At 42.3% G+C, this 26,005-nt stretch overlaps 2 long non-coding RNA genes and 1 other non-coding gene across 3 annotated transcripts; 2 read left to right on the top strand and 1 right to left on the bottom strand.

Annotated features, from left to right (window-relative positions):
- Nucleotides 1–626: 626 nt before the first annotated feature.
- LOC144588313 (uncharacterized) lies at nucleotides 627–5,641 on the top strand. Its single transcript, XR_013543818.1, has 2 exons — nucleotides 627–3,216; nucleotides 4,225–5,641. It is a non-coding gene; the product is annotated as an uncharacterized LOC144588313 (long non-coding RNA).
- A 315-nt stretch (nucleotides 5,642–5,956) lies between these two features.
- LOC140702624 (uncharacterized) lies at nucleotides 5,957–9,672 on the bottom strand. The gene is made up of 2 exons (XR_012081840.2): nucleotides 8,809–9,672; nucleotides 5,957–7,396 (listed from the first exon to the last, which is right to left on the bottom strand). It is a non-coding gene; the product is annotated as an uncharacterized LOC140702624 (long non-coding RNA).
- Nucleotides 9,218–9,378, top strand: LOC144588519 (U1 spliceosomal RNA). The gene has a single exon (XR_013544129.1). It is a non-coding gene; the product is annotated as a U1 spliceosomal RNA (small nuclear RNA).
- Nucleotides 9,673–26,005: the final 16,333 nt, after the last annotated feature.

Here is a 26,005-nt window from a genome sequence, read left to right as displayed (position 1 = left end):
TTCTGAGGGTGGATGACCCCATGGCTAGCGGCTTGGGTGACTCCCTCACATTTGGGGGGTGACCCTGGTCCCAAAGAGCAGGGTCCACAGCCTGGGGGTACATCTGGACCCAATGCTCACTATGGAAACACAGGTGGTGTCAGTAGTCCGCACCACCTTTTTCCACCTATAGCGGATTGCCTGGCTGAGGTCCTATCTCAACACGGGGGCGCTCACTACCTTGGTGCATGCGCTCGTAATCTCAAGATTAGACCACTGTAACGCGCTCTATGTGGGGCTGCCTATGAGGCTGATGCGGAAACTTCAGGTGGTGCAGAATGCGGTGGCCAGACTCCTCAGTGGAGTGAGAAAATACCAGCATGTTTCTCCCATGCTGGCCATGCTGCACTGGCTGCCCATTCATTTCTAATGCTCACTTATAAGGCCCTAAATGGTTTAGGGCCTCGATATTTGGCAGAACACCTGCTCCCACCAAGATCTATCCGGATCACCTGTGCGAGCCAGGAGGTGAGGCTGAGGAGCCTGACGCCGAGGGAGACCTGGAAGGAAAAGACACAAAACTGGGCCTTCTCGGCAATGGCTCCTCACCTCTGGAACAATGTCCCTCCTGAGATTCGCACGGCCCCCACTCTGGGCACTTTTAAAAGTCAATTAAAACCATGGCTATACATTCAAGCCTTCCCTCCAGCTAATACCTCATTTTTCTGTTTATTCTCCCTTTATTTATTTTCTACTCTATTTTTTTATTGTGTATGTTATAGTATGGTTTATGTAATTTTTGCATTATCTTATTCTTTATACTATACTGGAAGCTGCCTAGAGTGGTCTTTTAGGCCAGATGGGTGGGGTATGGATGGATGGATGGATGGATGGATGGATGGATGGATGGATGGATGGATGGATAGATAGATAGATAGATAGATAGATAGATAGATAGATAGATAGATAGATAGATAGATAGATAGATAGATAGATAGATAGATAGATAGATAGATAGATAGATAGATAAAATTCTCTCTTCATTGGAAAGGTTGGTGCACAGACATTGATGCATCTTATCATATTGAGAGTTGTAGTTCCCAGCACCTGGCGTAGTTCAGAACTCTTTGGAAAGTCAACAGGTCAACCCTTGCCAACATAAAAACACTGGAACAAGGGTGGTTTTTTTTAAAAAAAAAATCTCAGTGGTGGAAAACAGCCATGTGAAAGGTTTGCAAAGAGCAATTTAAAAAAATTAGAGAGAAGAGAGTTGGGAACAGAAGGCTGCTTGGTCAGCTGTTCTTATTATGTATTTCACAGCAATCAGGAATAATTTTGTTTTGAGAAGCATTTACTACTGAATTACTTCTATGCAAGCATCTGCCCAGCAGCTGACATGGACGCTCCTATCATTTCACAACAGTCAATGAGGCTTTCAACAATTTTATTGAGAACAAGGGGTTAATATGAAAAAACTTTGGGGGGTGTACTTCCAAAACTATTTTGCCCATCTAAGCATTAAATATGCTTACGCAGAATCTGGTTTCCCATTTGCAGCAGGTGAAGAACTTTGTGGAGAAAGCACCAGTTCTTTTAACATTAAGATAACATTAAGAAACTGTACTCCTAATTAGGTAATTAGGACCTTTGGTGGAAACACCTCTCATTTGGATAAGCTTGATGTGCAACCCACATATAACTAGTGTTGACCTCTTCAAATTAGGGATGCTGAGGAATTTTGCTTCTTCTGCATTTGTGAAGTAATAAAACTAATTAGCAGTTTTTGGACTAATACAAAACCATAAAACAACTGTCTTTCATATGATGTTCTAAAACATGTTTAGTGCACATTGGTATATTATGGCTAAAATCCTGTTGTGTAATGTAGTAAGTGGCAATAAAGGTAAAGTTCCCCTTGATATTTAGTCCAGTCGTATCTGACTTTAGGAGGCAGTGCTCATCCCCGTTTCCAAGCTGTAGAGCCAGCATTTCTCCGAAGAGTTTCTGAGGTCACGTGGCCAGCGTGACTAGACATGGAACGCTGTTACTTTCCCACCGTGGTGGTACCTATTTATCTACTTGCATTTTTAAATGCTTTTGAACTGGAGCTGGGACAAGCGACAGGAGCTCACTCCGCCGCGTGCATTCAATCTTACAACTGCTGGTCTTCCAACCTTGCAGCACAGAGGTTTCTGCGATTTAAACCGCAGCGCCACCACGTCCCTAAGTGGCAATAGAGTACAGTAGTCCAACTGAATCAGTAGATATTTGCTGTCAATTCCTCTGTAAGTACCATTCATGTAAACATGACTACTCCAGCTGCAACTTACTACAGAAAAGTAAGCTGCAGCTAGAGTAGACTCCTTTATGGAGCTTTCACAGGAATAGATCACCAAATCCTCACTGATTTAATGGGCCTATTCGACTGCAACCTGTTACAGTAAGCAACAGGATTTAAGTCAAAATGCTTATTTTAGGGAACTAAAAAAAATGTGTCTATACATAACTTGTAGAACCATATCAACATAAATGAAACACAAATATCCATCCATGTAGGGTTTTTTAAAAAGTAACTATAATGAAGCATAGTTGTAACTGAGCATGTGCAGAACTGACCTGAACCAGAAACAGTCTGATCCATCCCTACTTCAGATTGCATATGGAAAGCAAGCAGAAACAGACCATTAGTTCAGTTACTATGTCTAGATGGCCCTGACCTAAAACTCCCCATTAATTCAGCCACCAAAGAGCAATGCATAACCAACCAGATATTCTGCCAGCTGCTCCAAAGGACTCAATGGGATCCCATCGTTTACCGTAAAAAGCATCAGAGAACTAATTGCACAGCTAAAAAAGGAATCAGCAGGTTGCAAGAAGTCATTACTCAGCCCCAGCAATACACCTTGTAAGTTATTAGCACATTTAAGCAAAGCTTCTTGTGCTGGGCACTGCAATGGCAACCTGCTGCCAAACTCTGATCTTTTGTAACAAATCGTTGGCAGACAAATGTGCTTTCAGTTCAAGGGCCACCAGGAGCTTGTTCAGCACAGAGAGATTAAAAACAACTCCAAAAGAGAAAGTGGAGTTGCAGAGAGGGCCGAATGCACACAAAGGCAGGGGGATCAGATTCATCCAGCTAGGACATGCCCAGCGTATAGCACGGGCTTCTAGTGCACTACCCTCTGCTCGGCTTTAGAGCAATTATGTCTACTTCAGCCGGCCTTGGTATTTCTGAAGGTAGACAATGCTTTTCTTTTCTTTTGTCTGCTGACAGTGGCAGGTTAACTGTATTTATTCTGCTACTTGAAAGCAGCTAGCATGTTGGCTTCTGGTGACTACCGCATGTTGAACTCACTTGATCTGGTTCAAGGTGTATGTTTGTGTTTAAATGGGTAATTATCTTCGTTCTTCCAACTGCGAACCTGGGAAGGAAGTGATAGATACTCTGATATGAGTCATTAGTGTTACTCAGGCCATATCCTGGAGACACCTAGTTGTCAGGAGCAGAGAGCTCCAAAGGGGAACAAGACAGAAAAGGGTGCAAGAAAAATGGCTCAGAGGCAGACCTGACTGCCACACATAGGGCAGGAGACTCTAAATGCCTGGCAAATGAAATGCTGTGGAAAACTTCATTGTGCTTACAAGACTCCTTTTGGGCCTGAAAAAATTAGCACCTTTTTAAAGGGCTGTCACTTGGTTGGAAGGTGCTTGTTTTCTACATCTCTAGAGGGCAAGGCCAAAATCAATGAGTTCAAATCAGAGAAAATGTACTTCCCAAGCATACCTTGATGAAGTGCAGTAAGGAGGGGAGGCACTGGGAGAACCTGGTGGCAACGCCTAGGCACCATTTTCTGTGGGCCTGTGGGTTTACCTCACAAAATCTCAGGCCTCCACATCTACGGGGATATGAGACCTATAATATCTTCTTCAAGTTTGAGGTACTTGAGTGGAGTTGGTCTGAACAGTCAGGAAATGATTTTACATTTCTCACTCCAATCCTAGCTCAGTACCCACTCTTATTTTCAAAGGAGGCAAGCAAGACGTGCAGTAAACTTGAATGAGTACATTACTATTGGAATGAGATAGGGAGTCATTCATGATATTTATGATGTTCTCTATTTCAGTTTGAAAACTTATTGACTCCTACACCCACAGGGGAGAAGAAAAACTCTTAAAGTTGTGGATAACTTACAACTACCGGTACTAATGCTGTGGCTTCTCCTACTATTTTATATTTCTATACAGCCCAAAAAGTTCAGTCCAGAATTCAGACAAGTCTGTCAAGCATCTATCAACAAGGCCAGAAAAGGGTTGAGGACAGCTTCAGCTTTTCTGATGAAAGAAGGCTGGTAATTGCTTGAGGAGACTATTCTGGTTCCATTGCCTGACAGATGCATTTATCAGTTTCCCCCCTATATTTGAATAGTTTTAACCTATTTTTTTTCTTTTCTGTTAAACTGAAGATGTTGTTTGAATTTTGGAAAGTTTTTATCAAAAACAAATAAAATCATTAGCCCTTTCTGTTGGGTAAATTCTATATATATGGATATTTCTAATATGGAGAGAACTAAGCAACACTTGCCTAGCTGTTAAATATGAGAGGAATCTTTCAGGAAAAGAAAAAGAAAAGAGGTGGCAACCCTAATTCAGTACCGCAAACATGGTGTGTGTACAATGATTCAAGGTCGGATAACTGAGTACTTCAGGTCCTCTGCCAGGATAAACAAATCTGTCACTTTTGCTTTATAATTAGTTAAGCTTTATTATACAGTCATAGACCCCAAAATTCAAGGATACAAACATAATAGAAGATATACAGAATAAGTAAGTTCTTAGAACATATCGACAGTATAAAACGTCCGTCAGATGGTTGTCTTAATATAACACTTTTGCTTTTTCTCACATTCAATTTTTTACAAACTGAGGAACTTTCCATTGAATGTATGAAGAATTTGAGAATTCTGGAAAGTTATTTTTGAAAACGAAGCAATTTTTCTCTTCCATCGCTACTGCTGCCTTTCATGTCATTTTCTTTGGAGTAAAGAGATTATCTTCTCCTTCAGATTGATAAGACCTTTTATGATACTTTATATGGAGGGACAGATTCTCCTCCGAGCTGTGCTGTTGCTAGCCTTAGCCTGCATGAGGTTTTCATAGCTAGTCAGTCCACTGCGAAACAGGAAGAACACAAAAGAGACGTTTAGCCAGTGCACCTGCTTAACAAGTATGCCCAAGTACCTGAAAGTTTCATGTAGAGCTTGGAAAAAATTACTTTTCAGCAACAACTCCCAGAATCCCCAGCTGCCTGTGTCGAAAAAGTGAGACCAGAGTTCGAATCTCCGCTTTGCCATAGAAATTCAATGGGGTGTGTGGAACTGGTAAAGCCACTTCTTAAATAGTTCACTTACATTGAAAGCCCTGTTAGAGTTGCTAGAATTTGGTTCTGACTTGATGGCACATGACGAACTCATTTCTATGAAGTACTGAAGCAAAATAGAATGGAAAGTAAAGAAGGGTCCAGCTAAGCTACAAACTCCTCAGTACGAGGACACTACATTGAAACCAAGAGAATAAGGGCATCACCTTCCTTTATTCATATCAGAACATTGCACAATTTAAAATTGTGGACATATATGAAATATAGGTAAAATGAAAAAACAAATTAAAATGTTAAGATAATTAGACTATTTTTTTATACCAGAGGTGGAATCCTGTAATAGCATTATCTTGACCATTTGCTAGATCTTCTTTTGTACATCTAGTAGGGTATAAATTGCATGCTCACAACTGCTGCATTGATTGAATTTCTCCACAGCCCCTGAAAATTTGTCTTGTTTCCAAATAGCTCCATTTTACTTGATTATTTTTCGATTTTCCTACTTACCCCGTATTTTTCGCTCCATAAGACGCTCCGGAACTTAAGACGCACCTAATTTTTAGAGGAGGGAAACTGGAAAAAAATATTCTGAACCAAATATTGTAATAAAATATTTAATAAACTATAACAGAATAACATTTGAACCATGTAAAGTGAACAGCATTCAACAGTGGCATTAAGAACCATTACCACTGTCATTAATAAATGGAGAGACTTAAAACTTTGTGCACTCTAGTTTTCTGGAAACCCCAAGAACTCACCATCACTAGAGTCAGAATTTAGGAAGCTCATTTGCTCACAATCACTGACATCACTTTCTTCGCTGTCTTCATATAAGATATCGTCCTCAGTTCCATCTAAGGCATTGCTAATGCCACATTTTTTGAATGACTGTACAACAATCTCCTCCTTCACTGAGTCCCAAGATGTTTTCACCCATTCACAAACTTGAGTGATGGTGGGCCTCTTCATTTGTCCAGTAGGTGTCAGATCATGATTACCAGCAGTCATCCATTTGTTCCACTTTTCTCTCATTAAGACCTTAAATGGCTTGTTGATGGAAACATCAAGAGGTTGCAACTGGCTGGTAAGACCTCCGGGAATTACAGCTAGATGAGTCTTCACTTCTTTGAAACATTTTTTTATTGGTTCGCTAATATGTGCTCTAAAATGGTCAAGTACTAATAAGGCAGGTTTTTTCAGAAGTCCTCCAGGACGTTTGGACCAGACCTTTTCAATCCATATTCTCATTCCATTTTCATCCATCCATCCTTTCTCATGTACATGTACAACAACTCCTCGCGGAATCACTTCTTTTGGAAATGTTTTCCTTTTGAAAATCAACATGGGTGGCAATTTGGTGCCATCGGCACAGCAGGATAACACAGTTGTGTAATGGGTCTTCTCATGCCCTGAAGTTTTCACACTGATGGTTTTGGCACCCTTCAGATCTACAGTCCTATTAGATGGCACATCAAAGGTTAGCGGGACTTCATCCATATTCCCAATCTGGCCAATTTCAAAGCCATTTTTCTTCCTAGCATCAATAACGAATTTATGAAAGGATAGAATTTTAGATTCATATTCTTCTGGCATTTTTTGTGCAATTCTAGTTTTGGTCCGCATAGTAAGACCACATCGCCTCATAAATCTGTAGCACCATGATGGTGATCCTGTAAAATCCTGAATGCCTTTCTCTATAGAAATGCGTTTTGCTTCAAATATGATCATTTTTGTCGAGACAGAGAAGCCATTATTCCGCTGATGTATGATCCATTCTTTCATGTCCACCTCCAACTCTGGCCACTTTGCAGCATGTCCACGGAAAGTGTGCTTACTTTTATCAGCTTTTTGCAGCTGATCTTCTTGTTTCCTCCACTCTCTAATCATTTTTTCAGATGGCGGAGGCCCAAAATGTCTCTCTGCTGCTCTGTTTCCATGTTCTTTAGCATATTTTACTACCTCTAGTTTAAAAGGAATTTTATATGCTAGCCTTTTCTGCCTTATCATCCTTGCACTGGTAGAATGAGTTCCCGTAATCTGCAAGAAAAAATGTGCCACTTATTCATCACCACATCCACTGCCTGATTCCTTTTGCAAATATAACCTCAAAGCAGCACAGAATCATAGAATAATGGAATTGGAAGGGGCCTCTAAAGCCATCAATTCCAATCCCTGGTTCAATGCAGGAATCCAAATCAGAGCAGATCTGATAGATGGTTGTCCAATTTTAGAGACTCCAATAGGATAAAATACAGTAGCTGGGAATCACAATGAAAAGATAAAATCTACCAGCAATATTGTGGTGGTGCATTGAACCTTCTGGCAGCCCAAAAAGGCAGACACTTATTGACAGAATAACCTGATGGTTCTTGCAGTCACCATGACTAGCAGTAATGGGTCTTCGTAAAGCTACTGGATTTAAGTAACCATTTGAGATCAAACAGCCTTACCCTCCTACATTTTGGGAAAATAGGTATTTCTTGCCTAGTTGGCAGTGAACTCAAAGGGAACATGGATGCATGAGGGGGTCAGGCAATATCACTGCCCTTGGTAATGGAAATGGTGGGACATTTCAACTCATGATCCCTGTTTAATAATCCTTTATTACCACCTCTCCCCAGAATCCCTTGGGCCCCAAGACCTTTGGGATCAGGAGTTTGCACACAGCTGGCTAAGAGGTGCCAACATGATGGAGATGGCAGTGGCTGGGAGACACAGCTGGATCTTGCTACTGTCTACTTTCTTCCTTGGTCTGAATGTGGCATCACAGCAAAAGTGGGGTGGCAACAAGCAGCAGGGATGGCAGTGGGGCTTCTCTTTCTGACATCCAGTGGCAAGAGGACTTGCACCAAGGCTGGCCGAACAACGATTAAGAAAAACCAATAAAAACAGGGGGAGCAACACAATGCAGCTTTAGTTAACACAAAAAGACTACTAAAAATTTTTTGCAATTGTGTGTGTGTACGTGTGAAATCTCCTTGGGTTCTTAAACCAATTTTCAAGATTTCAAAGCTTTACTTGAACATATTCAGATCTGTGATTCAGATCTGCCCTCTGCAATTCAAATTGCCTTGCTTCTGATGAGTCCATAAAAACTGGACTCAGCTAATGTGGCAAGCTGATACACCAAATAAAACCTGTAGCCCCAGTGGTAATATATTAAGGAAAGGAGTGTTAGGTCCCTTTTTGGTTTCCCTTTTGAACTTTATTCTGCATGTGCTCAGTGCCTTTTTAATCATTCTGTGCTTCAGAATGAAATTTGGCTAACAATACACATTAGCCTCCCCCCCCCCGTCCCTTAATGTTTTAAATATCTGCAAAATTACTTCTATTTAGGCCTAATTTATGATGAAGTGATGCAGCTTCCTGCAAAGCTCTGAACTACAGAGAGCTATTCTAGCAGGCTCTCAGTAGTAACTTTATCTTCCCCTCAGGCCTGTTTAAGTTACTGCCAATTTTAGAAGCTTTTGTTTCTGTCCTCTCTCCCTCTCTCTCTCTCTCTTTCTCTCTCTCTCTCTCTGCTTCTCAAAATGTCTGGCTAGTCACATGGTCTAACTTCTCTGCAGAAGGTGAAGGGAAAGAGACTCCTCCTTCCTGCTTTGCTTCTCCAATAGAGAAGCCTACTGGGTGATGCAAGCAGGCAGATATGCTAATATCTGTGCACTGGAGGATTGTGGGAGGAACATCTAGCCCCTGATGGGGGTCCTGTGGGGCACCCCAAAACACTGAGTAGCTCTCCTGGCCTCTTTCAGGACTGGGGCTGTGCAGCCCTGTTCTGATCAGGAGGTACAGCCGGCGGTCACCATGCCTTTGGGGGATAGTGCACACAAAGGGCCAGGAGGTTTAGGGGCCATTCAAACTCAGACCTAGCAGGGGAGATACCATTGTTGTAAAAGTGGTTTTCCCAGGGTAAGGCTCATCTATTGCACTTCAGATGAGCTGACCCCTGTGATTTCCCAAATGTGGGAAAATCAACTGCTTAAGTTGGGGACTGTGTTTCTGGTTTTTCTAGAATCACTCTTTCCCCTTTGGTCTTTGGCTATTTGCATTGTTTGCTGCCATAGGCCTGTTTGCCTTGCTGGTTTTCTAGGTGGGCTGCAGGAAGCAGATCCTGGAAAGCTAGCAGTGCAGAATCCTGAGGTCTGAACAGCAAGCAGTCTCTGCTACCAGTTCAGAGGCCTCTTGGCATGGCAGTGGGAGGCTTTTGGGTGGTGGTGGCTGAACCCTGGGTTATTGTATTCACTCCATAAGACGCATGTACTTTCCCTCCCACCTTTTTGGAGAGAAAAAGTGCGTCTTATGGAGCGAAAAATACGGTAGCTTTGGAGTCTACTAAGTGGCTTCCAGATAGTCCATCTAGAGACATGTCCTCATGGGAGACACTCGTCCTTTCCAATTTTTACTGAAACAGAAAAGATCATAGTTTCCTCAGAATACTAATGCAAAAATACATTCTTACATAATAATATAAAGGCTTCACTAAACAGAATTAAAATAGAAAACCAAATTTCCCAGGCCAGTTTTTGAGCCACATAGCTTCCTTACTAACTTGCTTTCCATGGATTTGTGGAACTAAATCTTCTACAATTTTTAAAATCTAGGGATATCATTTCTAAAATGAACTGCTAGGTGAATGGAGTTTTGGCTTGCCTGGGTTGTCTCTGTGCCTGAAAATTCTTGGCTGTTATTTTCCAAACACTGTTCGGTAACAGGCCCAACACTTAGCACTTCAGTCTCTGAAAATAAATCTCTCTTTTTTTCTCAGTACCCATCTAATTTCAGTCTCTGAAAGTAAATCTCTCTTTTTCTCTTGATACCCAGCTAATTTGGTTCTGTCCCATTATTTAAATGTGGCATTATATTCATCTCCTTGTCTAATTTCTTTCCCTCACTGAACTGCTAGGCTTTAGCAATATTGCAGGTACAGCTGATTTGTGTACCCTGTTATTGCAGTGTACTTTCACCAGCCTTTTTTATGCAGGGTGCCTTTGTTAATGCTGACCAGTCCAATGACTTCTCCCACACTGACATCCTTTTAAAAATGTATTTGAACGTTTGAGTCATTTCTAGAAAACTCCCATTAACATTTTTTCTTTGGAAGATGGGCCTTTGGGAGAATAGGAAACATTGTATCTACAATGCATGTGCTTTCATCTGTGTGACTGGACTATTTGAAAATAAGGAGGAGCACTAATGATAATACAGTTGCTAAAGCACCACCATGTATCTATACATAACGCAAAGACAGATAATTGTGCCAGTTGGTTGATTTGCTTAATGAAGCAAATCAACCAATTTGCTGATTCTGATTTGATACAAATGCAGCTATTTGCATTTGGCTGTTACAGCTAAGTACTACTGCATCTCTTTGTATGTTTTGCCTATCCTGGTTTGAAAGAACAATAGCGTATGTGTAAAAAGAATTAGAAGACCATTCAGAGCATAACAGCTATAAAGCCCAGACTGGGGTTGAGGTAGCAGCCAGACGTCTCCCCTGTCAGAATCTCTGTTGTTTATTGCTACAATGGGCCCAAATCTGTGACTTCTGTTTGCACCTGCTGGTGAAATTGACACGTTCATTTTCTTCAATGGTTTCCATTTCTTGAACTTGACGCCAGTGGTAAGAACCAAAAAGGGATTCCTCAGCTCTATACCGTATCTGGTTACTTCTGCCTGTCAATCACAGTGTCCACGGTTATATAGCTTTATTCCATTGTGTTCTGTTTAGCTGGGGCGGTGGTGTAAATCTTCAGTTGTCTAGTTGTGTGCATTGTTGAAGTACAGAACCACTGCAAGAGGGCAGTGTAAAACCACAAGAATAACTGATTTTCATTGCACAAATAATACTTTAATTCAAATATCAGAAATTATGTAAGATGACGATGGCTTATTCTGCTTTTTAACATAGGCTTCTAAGGATTAGGTGCCCCATATGGTGCATTTAGCTTGACAACATGGATGGTTCTGTTTTCATGGGGAGATTGTGCATGTAGTGGAAACCTTGATGAGAAAAATAGTTATCTGTGTCTCGCTTTTGCCAAGAGGCAAGGACTTGTGCGAGGTTTTCTTGTCAAGTTGAGACAATGCAAGTCCATCAGAATAAACATGCTTGCTTTACATGTGTCTGTTCTATTTGCCAATATTCTGAATACCATTCTTTCCTTACATTGTTCACTAAGGCTCAAACATTGCCCTCGAGGTACCTCATTGAAGCTCTTGAGTCCCTTAGTAATGTCTGATTCCACACTGGAAGGATCCCCTCCTTCCATCTTCAGATTGGGGCTGTTTGCCTTTCACAGTGCCATGGCTATGAACAGCTCTCAGTCGAGTTTTGTGAATGCTGTCTCTGCTCCACCGCGAAGTAGACAAATCTATTTCTTGTGCTTGCCTAAATTTCTACATTTCAGCCAAGGATATTGAAATTAGCCTTCTGCATTGTAACTGTCATCCTAGAAATATCATTTGTTGTAGCACAGTGCTGCCAGATCCACAAAAAACAAGATAGGACTGTAAATTTTTTTCCATCTGCACAATATAGTACTAAAGCGGTTCAAAAAGTCCCATCAGCTATACACAAAATGTTGCTACAGAGTGTTTTTTAGGCTGGTATAAGTGGTGGAACAGTTGGAACGTTCGCTCGCTACCGTAAGCCAGTCAATCAATGTTTCATTTTTTCAATAGCCTTGTTGGAAAGGCTAGATAGAGGAAAGTTGCCAACATTAATTTATCAAGCACCTTATCTTTGTCTGGGAACAAACTCCTGTAGGTGATGAGGGTTTACATAGAGCATCCATCTTACATTATTGTTCATTTCTGAATCATTGGCAGGCTGCCATAGATAGTGTCCACTGATTCTGTAGTCTCCTGCCCTTCACCCAAGGATAACGTACAACACCCCGTCTCTCTCACCATTTCCCCATTCAGACAGTAGCCTTTTTTAAACCACTTCTTTTGTTATTTGTAGTCTTCCTTCTTGGGAAGGGGGGAACTGTGTACTGACTAGAAGGCAGGAAGCCCCTCTTCCTCCCTTAAATTACTTGGCACGTAATGTGGGACCAATAATATTATGTAGGTGTTATTCAGTGTAGGAGTGTAGGCATAAATAGCTGGTAACATCATCTTTGTATGTGGATGTGTGAAAAAGAACAGGGTGATAGATGCTTAGAGTAGCTCAGGCTTCCTGAGTGTTATGGTTCTTCCAGTTCAAAGATGGGCTAAAGTGCCTTTGACTATTGGTCCATCTACAAGTATGCAAATTGAAAAAGGGGGAGAGCAAGGAAGCATTTGAGAGCAAATGTCTCCTCTCACTCACAACAAACATTGTCTCTTATGATGCTTGCCAGCCAATTGCAAAATTCAGAATTAGAGATGGGCAAAAACTGGAAGAACTATGAATCAGTTCATTTTTTGTGCTCATGCCTGGGGGGGGGGTGTTTAGGAAACATAAAACCTCCACCTACTCTGTCACCGACTGCACTCGACACCTCCGTACCTGCTCTTGCCTTATCCTAGGTGGTTTGCCTCCTCCTCTTCCTCCACTACCACTATCTTCAAAGACTTCACCCTGACTTCCTTTCCATAAAAAGGGCCTCCTGTCTCCGTGCATGTGCATGCCTATCAGTTGATAGGCTGGCACATGCAAAGAGACAATGGCCTGGCTTCCTGGAGCATGTGAGGTAGTGAAAAACCCAACAATGACGGAGTACAGCAGGATGCTCCAACAATCACCCTGTCACTGGCCTCCCCAGCAGATTACAGAAATTTATCCCATTAGCATCGGAATTAGTAGTACAAAAAAGGAAACATAATAGGAGAATAAGAGTGACAGCTGAACCACCAATGCAGCCTCAAAGTTCTCCCAGGCTGTATTTGCTGGGGCCCACCAGAATCTATAACTCGTCTTCCTGTTGCTCAGGCAGAAATACTTGGATAGAGAGTAGGTCATGAATCACTTGCACAGCTCTACCGTTAGTATGATGGATGGAAAAACCATTTGATTCCATAACCTAACCCCCAGTTCAACACCTGCTCCCACCTCGACAACCTTCAAGACAGATCCCCAATATCCTGAAAAAGGTTCCTTGATAGATCTTTGGCATGCCTCCTCATCCTTTTGAGCTGCTGAACTGCCACTTCTGATTTCTCCCTACTTCTATTATGATAGAATGGAGATATATCAATCCATGCATTGCTCTAGTCCTTTGCTATGAATTCCTGGTGCTGGTTCCTTGTTTATGAAAATGGAGAGCTAATACTATAAGCCCAATATTTTTTCCATTTTTCTCATAATCCAATAAAGGTCTTGTCCATCAAAACATGCCATCATTTACAAATCCCTCATACATATTGACATAAACACTTATAACAGATTTCTGAATTCTAGAACTTTTAAATTAGAAACAGTAGAATAAGAACAGGGAAGTTATTTACATCTGGGGGAACAGAACACCTTTCCACATGTGGCTTGAAAGCAACTGCTTTCAGCAATAGCCAGCTTGGCCAATGGTGGGGGATGATGGGGATTGTAATCCAGGAACACCTGCAGGGATGCCCATGCCTTATTCCTGATTAACTGGCAAACTCTGCCAGTGAATCTCCACACCATATTGAGTGGGGAATATCCTCCTCACTCAACATTGCTTGTTACAAATTACTAATGTGCACTACCAAATTGTCCCCATCTGCTTCCCTAATTACAGTAAAAAATACTTAAGCAGAAAAGGGACTATGGGAATAGTGTAAGGGGAAGGGAAAAAAAGGAAGAAATACAATATACTGTTGTTCAAGGCAGCCATGGAAACTGCAGCAATGGACAGGCATGCCTGTCAAACGTTTCGCTACTGTGCATCAGGTTTATCGTGGTTATATCCATCATATTTCTTTCGGAAGGCATTGGAAAGGTGGGGGGTAAATCAGTCTTTCATTATAAATAAATGGAGCAGCTGAGTGGTCTGCTTCTCTGTTCATGCTTTTGAGACTTTTAGCAAGACCTTCAGAGTGCTTTAGGAATTTATGAGCTTACATTTGATCGCTGAAGACCTACTGTTGTCAAGCCATTAAAATGGCTGCACTGAGCCGAATGTCCTTGGCTTGGCAATGGGCTTGCTGGCTTCCCTGGAGCTCTGAAGTGTGTGTGTGTGTTTATGTAGTTTAAATTGATAGACTTCTTGAGGTTTTTGCCCCAAAGAGCCCATTTTGCACAAAATTACATATATAGTGCAATATTGCACAATTTCACTGATTGCTCAATCAACAATGGCTGCTGCTTTGTTTACAAATTTGAAGCATTAGGTAGGCTGTTTATATCTTTTAAAGCACGTGATGGCGCTGTGTTTTAAACCGCAGAAGCCTCTGTGCTGCAAGGTTGAAAGACCAGCAGTTATAAGATCGAATCCACGTGACAGAGTAAGCTCCTGTCGCTTGTCCCAGCTCCTGCCAATCTAGCAGTTCAAAAGCATGTGAAATGCAAGTAAATAAACAGGTACCACCACTGTGGGAAGGTAACAGCTTTCTGTGTCTAGTCATGCTGGCTATGTGACCCTGCAAACTGTCTACGGACAAACGCTGGCTCTGTGGCTTGGAAACAGGGATGAGCACCACCCGCTAGAGTTGGACACGACTGGACTAAATGTCAAGGGGAATCTTTACCTTATGTTGTATCTTTAGCAATCAGCTGGTCCTGCTTCTCAAACAGAAAGAACAGCAGATGTAATCATACAAATTACAGAGCTGCGGGGAGCATTCTTTCTCTTGCCCTTTCTCTGAAGATCATGGATTTCACCAGGCTTGAATGTTCCTCATCAAGCTGTCTTGCTGTGTTGAGATGGCCTAAATTGACTAGAATGAAGAATTTGTCAAGTATTCTCTCCATCTCGCCTTTCTTTCATGTAATCATATACCCGCAATGGATATGAATGAAAGGATGAGCTATTGGTCTAGTCATATTTGCTTACTATTCTCTCCTGGTAATGAATAGAAATGCCTCCATATGTTGCTGTACATTAGGGATGTGCATCTTTGTCCCTTTATATTTGTGCTAGACTTCTTTGAATAGGGTTGGTAGAGAATTTGCCCGGTAACTTTCGATTCCTTTCAGTCTGTGACACCTGACGCTGTGGACAAGGTGCTTGATCGTTGCTGGGCCTCCACCTCCTCCTTGGACCCTTGCCTGGCCCGGCTAATCAAAGCAGCCAGGCCTATAACAACAGAATGGGCCACAGCAATAATAAATGGGTCTTTCCTTGAGGGCAGGTTTCCATCTGCCCTCAAGGAGACACTCATTAGGCCCATAAGAAAGAAACCTAATTTGGCGGTGGATGAAATTGGCAATTATAGGCCCGTCACCAATGTTTCTTTCATGAGCAAAGTGGTCGAGAGGGTGGTGGCCGACCAGCTTCAAGCCCACTTGGATGAAACAGACGCCCTGGATCCGTTTCAGTCGGGCTTCAGGCCGCGCCACAGTACAGAGACGGCATTGGTCGCCCTGTACGATGACCTGTTGAGGGAGGCTGACGGGGCAAAATGTCTCTGTTGGTCCTCCCCGACATCTCGGCGGCCTTTGATATTGTCGACCACGGTATCCTCCTGTGGAGGCTGAGTTGGGAATTGATGGCTTGGCACTTGCCTGGCTCCGTTCTTGGAAGACCGCCCCCCCAAAGAGTGCAGCTTGGGGAGAATGTATCGGCCCTGTGGAGTCTCAATTGTGGGGTCCCACAGGGGTCGATTATCTCCCCAATGCTGTTTAACATCTATATGAGGCTGCTGGGTGGGGTCATCAGGGGGTGTGGAGCATCGTGTCATCAATATACTGATGACACCCAGCTCTACATTTCCTTTTCACCAACTGCAGGTGATGCCGTCCTGTCCCTTCAGCGCTGCCTGTAGACCGTACTGCAATGGATGCAGGAAAATGGGCTGAGGCTGAATCCGGACAAGTTCTGAGGGTGGATGACCCCGTGGCTTGGGTGACTCTCTCACATTTGGGGGGTGACCCTGGCCACGAAGAGCGGGGTCCAGAGCCTGGGGGTACATCTGGACCCGACACTCGCTATGGAAACACAGGTGGTGTCAGTAGTCCGCACCGCCTTTTTCCACCTATGGCGGATTGCCTGGCTGAGGTCCTATCTCAACACGGGGGCGCTCACTACCTTGGTGCATGTGCTTGTAATCTCAAGATTAGACCACTGTAACACGCTCTATGTGGGGCTGCCTTTGAGGCTGATGCAGAAACTTCAGGTGGTGCAGAATGCGGCGGCCAGACTCCTCAGTGGAATGAGAAAATATCAGCATATTTCTCCTACGCTGGCCATGCTGCACTGGCTGCCCATTTGTTTCCGTATCGACTTTAAAGTTTTAATGCTCACTTATAAGGCCCTAAATGGTTTAGGACCTCGATATTTGGCGGAATGCTTACTCCCACCAAGATCTACCTGGACCACCGTGTGAGCCAGGAGGTGAGGCTGAGGAGCCTGACGCCGAGAGAGGCCGAGAAGGAAAAGACATGAAACTGGGCCTTCTCGGCGGTGGCTCCTCGCCTCTGGAACAATCTCCCTCCTGAGATTTGTGTGGCCCCCACTCTGGGCACTTTTAAAAGTGAATTAAAAACATTGCTATACATTCAGGCGTTCCCTCCAGCTAACACCTGATTTTTCTGTTTATTCTCCCTTTATTTATTTTTTACTCTATTTTTGTATTGTGTATGTTATAATATGATTTATGTAATTCTTTGTATTATTTTATTGTTTTATTACATTGGAAGCTGCCTAGAGTGGTCTTTTAGGCCAGATGCGCGGTGTATAAATCAAATAAATAAAAATAAAAATAAAATAATGCAGAGTGCTGTCCTCTGAAGATGCCAGCCATTGAGACTAGCGAAACATTAGGAAGAACAACCTTCAGAACATGGCCAAAGAGCCCGAAAAACCCACAACAACCAAATTTTATTTTGTTTCAAGTTTTTTTAAAATAAGAGTTCAACCAAATTCGTCTGAGACGGCCTGAATATGACACTTAAAAGGGAGGCATGTGGGAGAAGCTGAAACTGACAAAAACACCAACCTAGGCCCAGCATACGAGTGCTTAATGCAGAGTTCTGTTGAGTTTTGAATCTCTGTATTCAGCCATGCTAGTGCTAAATTGTCATTGCCATCTCTTTCTTATCCTGAGAGTCTCCTTCTTTTAATACCCACATGGTATGCAAGTACTGTACGACATGGTCTTCTTCAAGCTGAGCTTAGCAAATAGCCAATGAAAATGAAAAAGAACTTAGTTGTACTGTTTGGAAGATTTACCAAAATTAGCACAGTTCCTTCGATATAGCTCGGAAAGAAATTGACCAGATGTGAGAGAAAACAAAACTGACAGATTTTTCCATCTCTATATCTGAAACCCTGCTGTGGCATGTGTGCCATAGGTTCGCCATCACTGTCCTTGTTCAATTCAATTTTAAATGGAAGATACACAGACATTCATTTTTACACCTCTGTATCTCTCTGTGTATATATTCCACATTTGTGTGTGTGTGTGTACACACACATACACATACACACACATGTGCATACTACAGTCTGCCCCGCCCTCAATCTCTCTCTCTCTCTCTCTCTCATTCTCGCTCTCATCCATTTTTGTCTATCCAGTGTAGAATTTCACCTTGGAGAATATCATTCATATCTCTATCTGTATATGAAGTGCTCTGTGCACTGATTTTCTCTGTACTGCTCTAATGCTTACATGATGAAATACTGGCTGGCCTTGTCTCCTGCACTACAATGCCACCAAGAGATATGACACTGCAGCATCTCAAGGGCTGAAGTACCCAGTAAGGTTGGACTTTATCTTATAAAGGTGCTCACTTTGCCCTGAGACCTCATCTGAGCAAATCTGAGCAAATCCATCACTTAAGCATGGACTAAACTGGTGTTCTCAGAAATTGCCTCCTTGGTCACTCACTTCAGCTTCTAGGATCACCTACTGATCTGCCTCTCAACTGTAAGTCCTGACAGATTTCAGCTTTCAGCAGATCTTGTGCCTAGTTTACAAGAGGCATGTTGGCAAGCCTTTCAGTCCAAGTCAACGTACCCTCCAAATTTCAGTCCCTCTAGGTGGGGCTTCGCCTCTCTCACATGACCTCTCCCCTGTGTGTGTGTGCATGATTCCACGCTCCCCACGCACAGGGTTCCAGAAAGCTGTGCAGAGGAAGGTGGAGTTGCACGCACACAGCCACATGTCTTAGAGGGATCCTTGGTCCGAGTCCAAGTCTTTGGTACAAAGTCCCAAATTTGAGTCTTTGGTTCCAAGTCACAAGCCTCAAGTCTGAGTCCCTATCAAAAACAAGCTCTTTCCCCCAGAAAAAAGGGAGGGGTGGGTGGGTTCTGTGTTGCATGTCGAGACCAAGTGATGTATGTATGTATGTATGTATGTATGTATGTATGTATGTATGTATGTATGTATGTATGTATGTATGTATGTATGTATGTATGTATGTATGTATGTATGTATGTATGTATTTGACTTTTATACCACCCATCTGGCTGCCAAGGCCATTCTTGAAAGCCACCCTGAGTCGAGTCAATCTTAAGTTCATCTGGACAGCAAATCGCTGCAACTCGAGTCCCTCCCCCCTTTTTCAAAATGTGTTTGGGTATTTATTAAATAAATAAAAAAATCAGGGCAGCTGCTACACCCATCATCTGGGTATTGCGGAGAGCCCTCTAAGCAGAGGCAAAGCTCACTTTCTGTTTCCTTCGTGCCATCAATCTGGAAAACTGATGACATAATTAGCTTACATCCTGTGATAATGGACCACAGTCAAGGCCTCAGTTCACTGAACGTAAGTCATCTCTGTACATTTAAAGTGCTAGTTTGACTTGCACTGAGATGACTTTATTAGCCTCCTTTTTTCTTCTGATTCCACCTCTGCCTGTTCATTTGACAGTCTATTGTGCCAATTATAGACTGTGTCAGCTCCTCCGCCCTATACTTTCAAAATCCTCCATCATAATTCCACTGTGGTGCAAGGTGCACTTGAAAAAATGAAGCTTTACCCATAATGTAGGCTTTTATAAAGAAAGAGGGATGATACTCTATTCACCTCAACAGGGCACTAACACATTGTGGCTGCAATGTGTTGTGCGACATCAGCATCATAACTGGGATGGATTAATCAACCTACTTGTCAGTCATATCACTTTCACATCCTCTTTTGCAAAAGTTTCCTGCCACACTTTATTTAAAGATTGCCTTTCTTTGTATGGACACTTGAATGAATCAGATTCCTCATGCAACTCTGCATCATCCTCTCCTATCAACAATCTGCCAGCAGCATATAATACAATGGCTTGAGCAAGTATCGGTCCTAGGGGATTATTTTGTACCATCTATCTTCACCCAAAAATCTGCTAGCAACTATACTACTCATGGAATAACTTCAGTGGTACAAGATTGGATTTTGAATAGTTGGCCTGACAATGTATGTACATTTTGTCCACTGAAAGACAAGCAGCTTCCATGAGGCAAATCTCTCCTTCATGGTTGTTTTATAGGAGTTTCAGACATGCTGGATTTCTGCTCACATGTGTCCTGTGCTTGGATTTATTGGACATTGTCTTCACACGCTGGAGTATGTTTTGTGTTGCAGAATTTCTGAATTTCTGGTAATATTCCTTTGTGCTACACAATAGAAGTATAAAGACTCACAGAGGAGACTGGCTACAAGTTCCTCATACAGTCCATCCCTTTCTCAATACAGTGGTGCCCCGCATAGCGATGTTAATCCATTCCAGGATTAACGTCGCTATCCGGATTCGTTGCTATGCGGGGGGGGAAACCCAATAGGAACACATTAAAATGGGTTTAATGCGTTCCTATTGGGGCGAAAACTCACTGCTATGCGGGGAATCCTCGATTCGGCCGCCATTTTTGCTGCCCGGTAGGCAAGGGCAGGGCGTGAAAACACTGTTGGCGGCCATTCTGCGGATGCGGCGGCCATTTTGCAACCGCCGATCAGCTGTTTTTTAAAAATTGCAATGTGAAGATCGGTAGGCGAAACGCTTACCGATCACTGCAATGCGATGTTTTCCCTATTAAAACATCGCAATGCGATCGCATTAGCAATTGCAAAAAACGCATCGCTATGCGAATTCGTCGTTAAACGGTGCGCTTGTTAAGCGAGGCACCACTGTAACTTGGCTCATGAGGTTTCAATCACTCACTCTGAAACCACTTGAAGGAGAAAGAATAAAAATGTTTCATCGCCTACAGTTGCAAACAGATCAGCAGCAAACAAACAACTGACACCGATCAACTAAAGAAAGGGGAAAAACACTCAGCAGAGAGGCTGGTCTCTCTTTGAAATCACAGGCTGGAAGGAACAATAGGTTAGTACTAGATAGACAGACAATCACCCCAGCTCAAATAATCCCTGCCAGTCACACAAATAAGAGACAGCTTGTGAGGTTGCAAACAGAACTCCAGCATTTTGTTCAGAAGGCATAACCATGTCCTGACAAAAATGTGGTTAAAGATTCGAAAACATTGCAAAAATTTAAGAACCATACGGTGTGCTTTTCTCTCTGCCTCAATTATATTAAAGAGAGTGTTTCTATGTGTCTGAGGAAACAGGCAGATGTTTATATAATTGCCGGGTCTCCACCCAGCTACCAGGTACTTCTGATCTGGCCACCCGAACGCACGGTGGGAAGATGGTCTAGTCTATGGCATCTGTACCCTCTCAGCCTACTCAGTAAGACTGAACACTAGCTTAGCCAACCTAATTATCTGTGAATATTCCTTTTATTTTTAGTACTGTTTTAATACTGTGTTATGCTATGTTGAATAATGAGTTGGATGTTAAATTCATTTAAAAGCAAGGATCTTCCCTGAACTTTCTGTTCAGTATTTGATGCCTTTGAGTCATGGAGACATCCTATGATCCAAATATCCCTTTTTCCTTTGTTTCAGCCCCTGTCACCCTAATGTACCTGTGAGAATAAACAGGAGGTTCAGCTAAGTGTTTGCTACTGGTTTTCATGATAACCCACTATCATAGCCGCCTAGAGTGGTCGTAGGACCAGATAGGTGGGGTACAAATAAAATAAAATAAAATAAAATAAAATAAAATAAAATAAAATAAAATAAAAAAATAAAATAAATAAATAAATAAATAAATATCATACAATCCACTTTTTTCTTCTGTTTGGGTACACCAAGTCTCTGTTTTATAGGTCAATGTTTCACTTGCACTTTCCGACTGAATTACCTTGTTCTTAGATTTTGTCCACAGATCTTGTACACCAAGAGAAAATGTTCTACCAACCATGATAAAGTGCTGTCGAGTCCCAGAGTCAGGTTCCATCGGGACAGAAGTACAGTTTGATGTGCAAAGGCAAATAAGCCTTCTACGTCCTTTTTTCATGTGTTGTCAAATTTGAAGCCAAGGGAAAGGATCAATCAATTAAACTATTGAGAGGCTGCAAAATCTCTGAATTCTAATGAAAACTCTTAGAAGAGCCCCCGTGGCAATACACTGCCTAAATCTTTTAAAACCAAATTATGGTGGCGTTTGCGTTTCTAATAATGGTTGAGCCTCTGTTTGGTCCATCTGTTATGACCAGTATCAGAAGACTAATGCAAGACAGTCTGTTTGATGTTTCCTGATAATTTAGTGCCTTTGGATTAATGCCCCATTTCTGACTTTAGATACAGTATGTAGCTGAGGGCTTGTCTACGCTGGGTCTTTTGGAGCAGGCTGATGCAAAATAAATAGGGTTGCTTGGGGTTGGGTGAAAGCGTGATATACTATGCGGTGCAATGCTTGCATCCAAATGGCAGATCAGAGTTGAAGTGACCCTATTCGATCTGGTTCCTTTTGATATCATGAAGTGGCTTAATAAGCTAGCTACTTCAGGATACTGGCAAATTGAATACTTATTCCGCTCCTTGGGAGGAGCAGGGGAAGTAAAATTCCTTTTAAGACTCTGGTAGGCAACCACTGAGGTACTGCATCACTTGTAGGTGTGTCCTATTGATATTCTTTGGTTTGTGTTAAGGGCTGGTTCAAGAAGTTGTTTGTAGCTGAATCCATGGATGCACTGCCTCAGCAATAGTTTACTGGAGTCTTAAAAAAACATTTACTTCCCACACCCCTCCACCAAGGAGAAGATGAAGTATTTCATTTCCTGATATTCTGTAGCGGTCTCAATTTGTTCTCAATTTTAAAAAACAACTATTTGCTACTGAAGTGAGAGCATACCACATACATCTCTGTGCTCGCCATATCTCTGGATAATTTATTTATTTATTTATTTATTTTATTTATTCAATTTATATGCCGCCCACACTACCCAGAGGTCTCTGGGCGGCTCCCACAGAGCTGTGTTGCTTCTTATGCGACATCCATACATTCCAATTCCATATAGGTAGGAATAAAGATGTCTGGAAGAAACAAGGTGCTGCTCAAAATTATAACTCTGCTTTAACCAAATGTGCCATCAAGCCACCCCAAAACTCCAGTTGGGTGGGTAATGGTAGCATTTCACTTTGTTATTTAAAACTGCCCTTGGTTCAGTGATACAAGCATCAGTTCTGAAGAAATGCTTGTACTAAATGAAGGTGCTATCTCTCATTTCCAATATAAGTTGTCATATTTATGGCATGTCAGCTCTCATTAAGTTAATAAGGGTTACTGTGTCACATCATTTGGATTTCCAGTGGGATACAGGGATACTTTGCATAATAAGGTGCAGCACAAAGGGATCTTCTGACCTAATGTGCAAGGTGTTTATCACATTAAACTTTTCCTGCACAAAATAGGGTTGGCAATAGCAGCAGTAGATGTTTTACTTCCTCCTTGCCTCTTAATTTAGCAGAGCTCACTGGGATGGAGTTGGTAGGAAAACAGAGTTAAAATCGTTTGCTAAAACTAATTGCTTATGGTTATATGCCATCAACTCAGAATCACCTTACAACAAACTTAATAGAGCTTTCAAGGTTAACTGAGATCTTTAAGACGGGGATGGGGAGTCGTGACTCTATGTTCAATTGAACTTGTCACACTTGTGACTTGACATGGACTAGACTTGGTTTTTGGGGCAACTGATGACTCAACTTCCAACTTGGATCCATTTGTCTGAGTAACATTCTCAAGTCTTTATGAACCCCCCCCCCCAGCCTACCTGCTGCTGCCCCTGTCATCTTCAAATGCAGCATATCAGAGAGCCTCTCATGGTGACACTCTAGCCTGCTGTAGTCAGAGGGCAGGTCCTTCGCACCGCCTGTGGTGATGCTCTAGCCTGCCAAAAAGTGTCATCAGGATGACTTACAGGAAGAGGCAGGTCAGAAGACCCACCCTCAGAGTACAGCAGATACAGTCTCACTAAGACAGGCCCTCTGCTTTCCTCCTGCTTCAGAGGGCCTGCCTGCGGTGGCATATCAGCTGGTCAGCACATGAATGAGGTGGGGGTGGAGGTAATGGTCTGGCTTCCAAATGGAGGCAATAGCAGGTAGGCTGACAGCAGAGGGGGGCAGGCAGCAGGAGGCCCAAGTCTTTCGTATCTAAGCCTTGGGAGGCAGAGCAAGCGATTCACAACTTAGACTTGGGACTTGGTACCAAAGACTCAGACTTGGACTTGAGACTTGGGTCTCAAGACTTACCAACTTCCCTGGTTTAAGGGAAGTTTACCACTTCCACCCATCCCCCTGAGTTTCCATGTACAAGCAGAGATTTGAACCTGAGTCCTAGGCTGCCATTCTTTCCACTACCCCATACTGTAATACATGATTACCGAGGCAGTAGCCTAAACCAAGCATCTTCATCTCATTCATATCCCTTCTAATCTATTGTTTTATAATCTTCACACCTTTAGGAAAATGTCACTTTTCTTAAAGCATATGGTCTCCAGTTTTAAAATATGCCCTTATATTTGTTAGAATGATTAAAGTTTTTCAATTGATGCATGTGTTGAAAAGTGCAAAGGGCCCTATGACTAATATTTGGCAACAGACTAAGCCTCTACGATGTGATGGAGGAAGGTGATGATTTGGAAGAGGGCACTATGGTGGAGAAGAAACAGTGTACCCCCATTTTCTAGTCATTATTTTCCTAACCCAGACTCCCAGATACATATTCAAGTGCTAATTGTCAATGGGCAACTTTGAGATCCATACCCTCCCGTCTTAGGACTTGTTAAATCTCTACAGAAGATGGCTTCAAACAGGGACTTGACCTCTTTAAAGTAGGCAATCCTAGTCAGAATCCTGCATTGAGAATATTGGCTTAGATCCTAAAGGTAACAAAGAGAAAGTAGCTCACAGAATATGACTTTGCCATCCCTACTAAAGATGATCATTCTATTAAAGTGGATTTATTGAAGCAATTATTGATGGAACTGGACTGATTACTTTAAGCAACTGGACATCTTTCACTTGGAATACAATTAACCTTGGGACATAATGTTACAACAAGGAAAATTTTGGGATGAAACAAAATCAATGTGACAAACCCAGACCTACTGGGATATGTCACACAGTTACACTAAGCTGCCACCAACCATTCCCTTTAAGAAGTCACACAGACCAGGGATGGATTTTTCAAACAATAAAAAGAATAAGGTTTATTTAAATACACACAGGGAAAAATAAACAATCAGGTGAATAGGATAAAGTAACGTGGCTTATTCTCACTCATACAAGCATACAGTTTGGTTCCCACAGAACCTTTAACTTGAAGCACAGACCCTGAACCTATCAGTTCTGGCTACCCAACAGACACCTGAACCTATCAGGTTGGTACTCTGACACACAGTAGTACCCTGTCTGACACACAGACTCCCACAACAGCTTCTTCTTCCCAGCTGCTGCTTCGTCACAACCCAGTGTCTCTCTATTTCTCTCTCTCACCACACACGCATCACATTTATATACAGTACAGCCCCTCCTCCTGATGTCCCGCCTTCCACTCCCCATAGGATGGAACTTTCCCTCCAAACCCATGACAGACAGGTAACATCAGTGCTGTATGTAACACCTCCCCTCTTTATAAGTTGTTTTGTAGGGGGAAAGCTAACGTGCTTTTCACCAAAAAACAACCTTGATAAAACACACAACAACATTTATACATACCATATTATACTTACTCATACTTACATTCTAAGTTAAACCATAGCAAATAGGCATTTAAACATTTACCATATACATTACATCAATTTACCTTTATTCATACAAACCAAATTCAAAAAAACCAGGTACATTTAACTTTTTGTCATCATTATATACACATAGTCCATGTTCTTTCGCCGTCTTCATTCTTCAGGTCTTCTTGATAAGGCGTCAGCAACACAGTTCACTGACCCTCTGACCACCTTCACTTCAAAGTCATAGTCCTGTAGATTTAAAGCCCACCTCATAAGTTTGCTATTGTGGGTTTTCATTGTCTTTAACCATTGCAATGGTGAATGGTCAGTACACAGAATAAAATGTCTTCCCCAGATGTAAGGCTTGGCCTTCCGGATCGCGTAGACTATGGCCAAACACTCCTTCTCCACGGTTGCCAAATGTCTCTCACCTTTTTGAAGTTTCCTACTCAGGTAGGACACTGGATGCTGGTCACCATTCTCATCCTCCTGGCACAGAACTGCTCCTACCCCGCTGTTA

The sequence above is a fragment of the Pogona vitticeps genome, chromosome 3 (assembly GCF_051106095.1).
Source record: "Pogona vitticeps strain Pit_001003342236 chromosome 3, PviZW2.1, whole genome shotgun sequence".
In the NCBI taxonomy this organism is placed as follows: Eukaryota; Metazoa; Chordata; class Lepidosauria; order Squamata; family Agamidae; genus Pogona; species Pogona vitticeps.
Note: the sequence above shows the minus strand (reverse complement) of the source record. Positions and strands in the feature narration are given on the sequence as shown.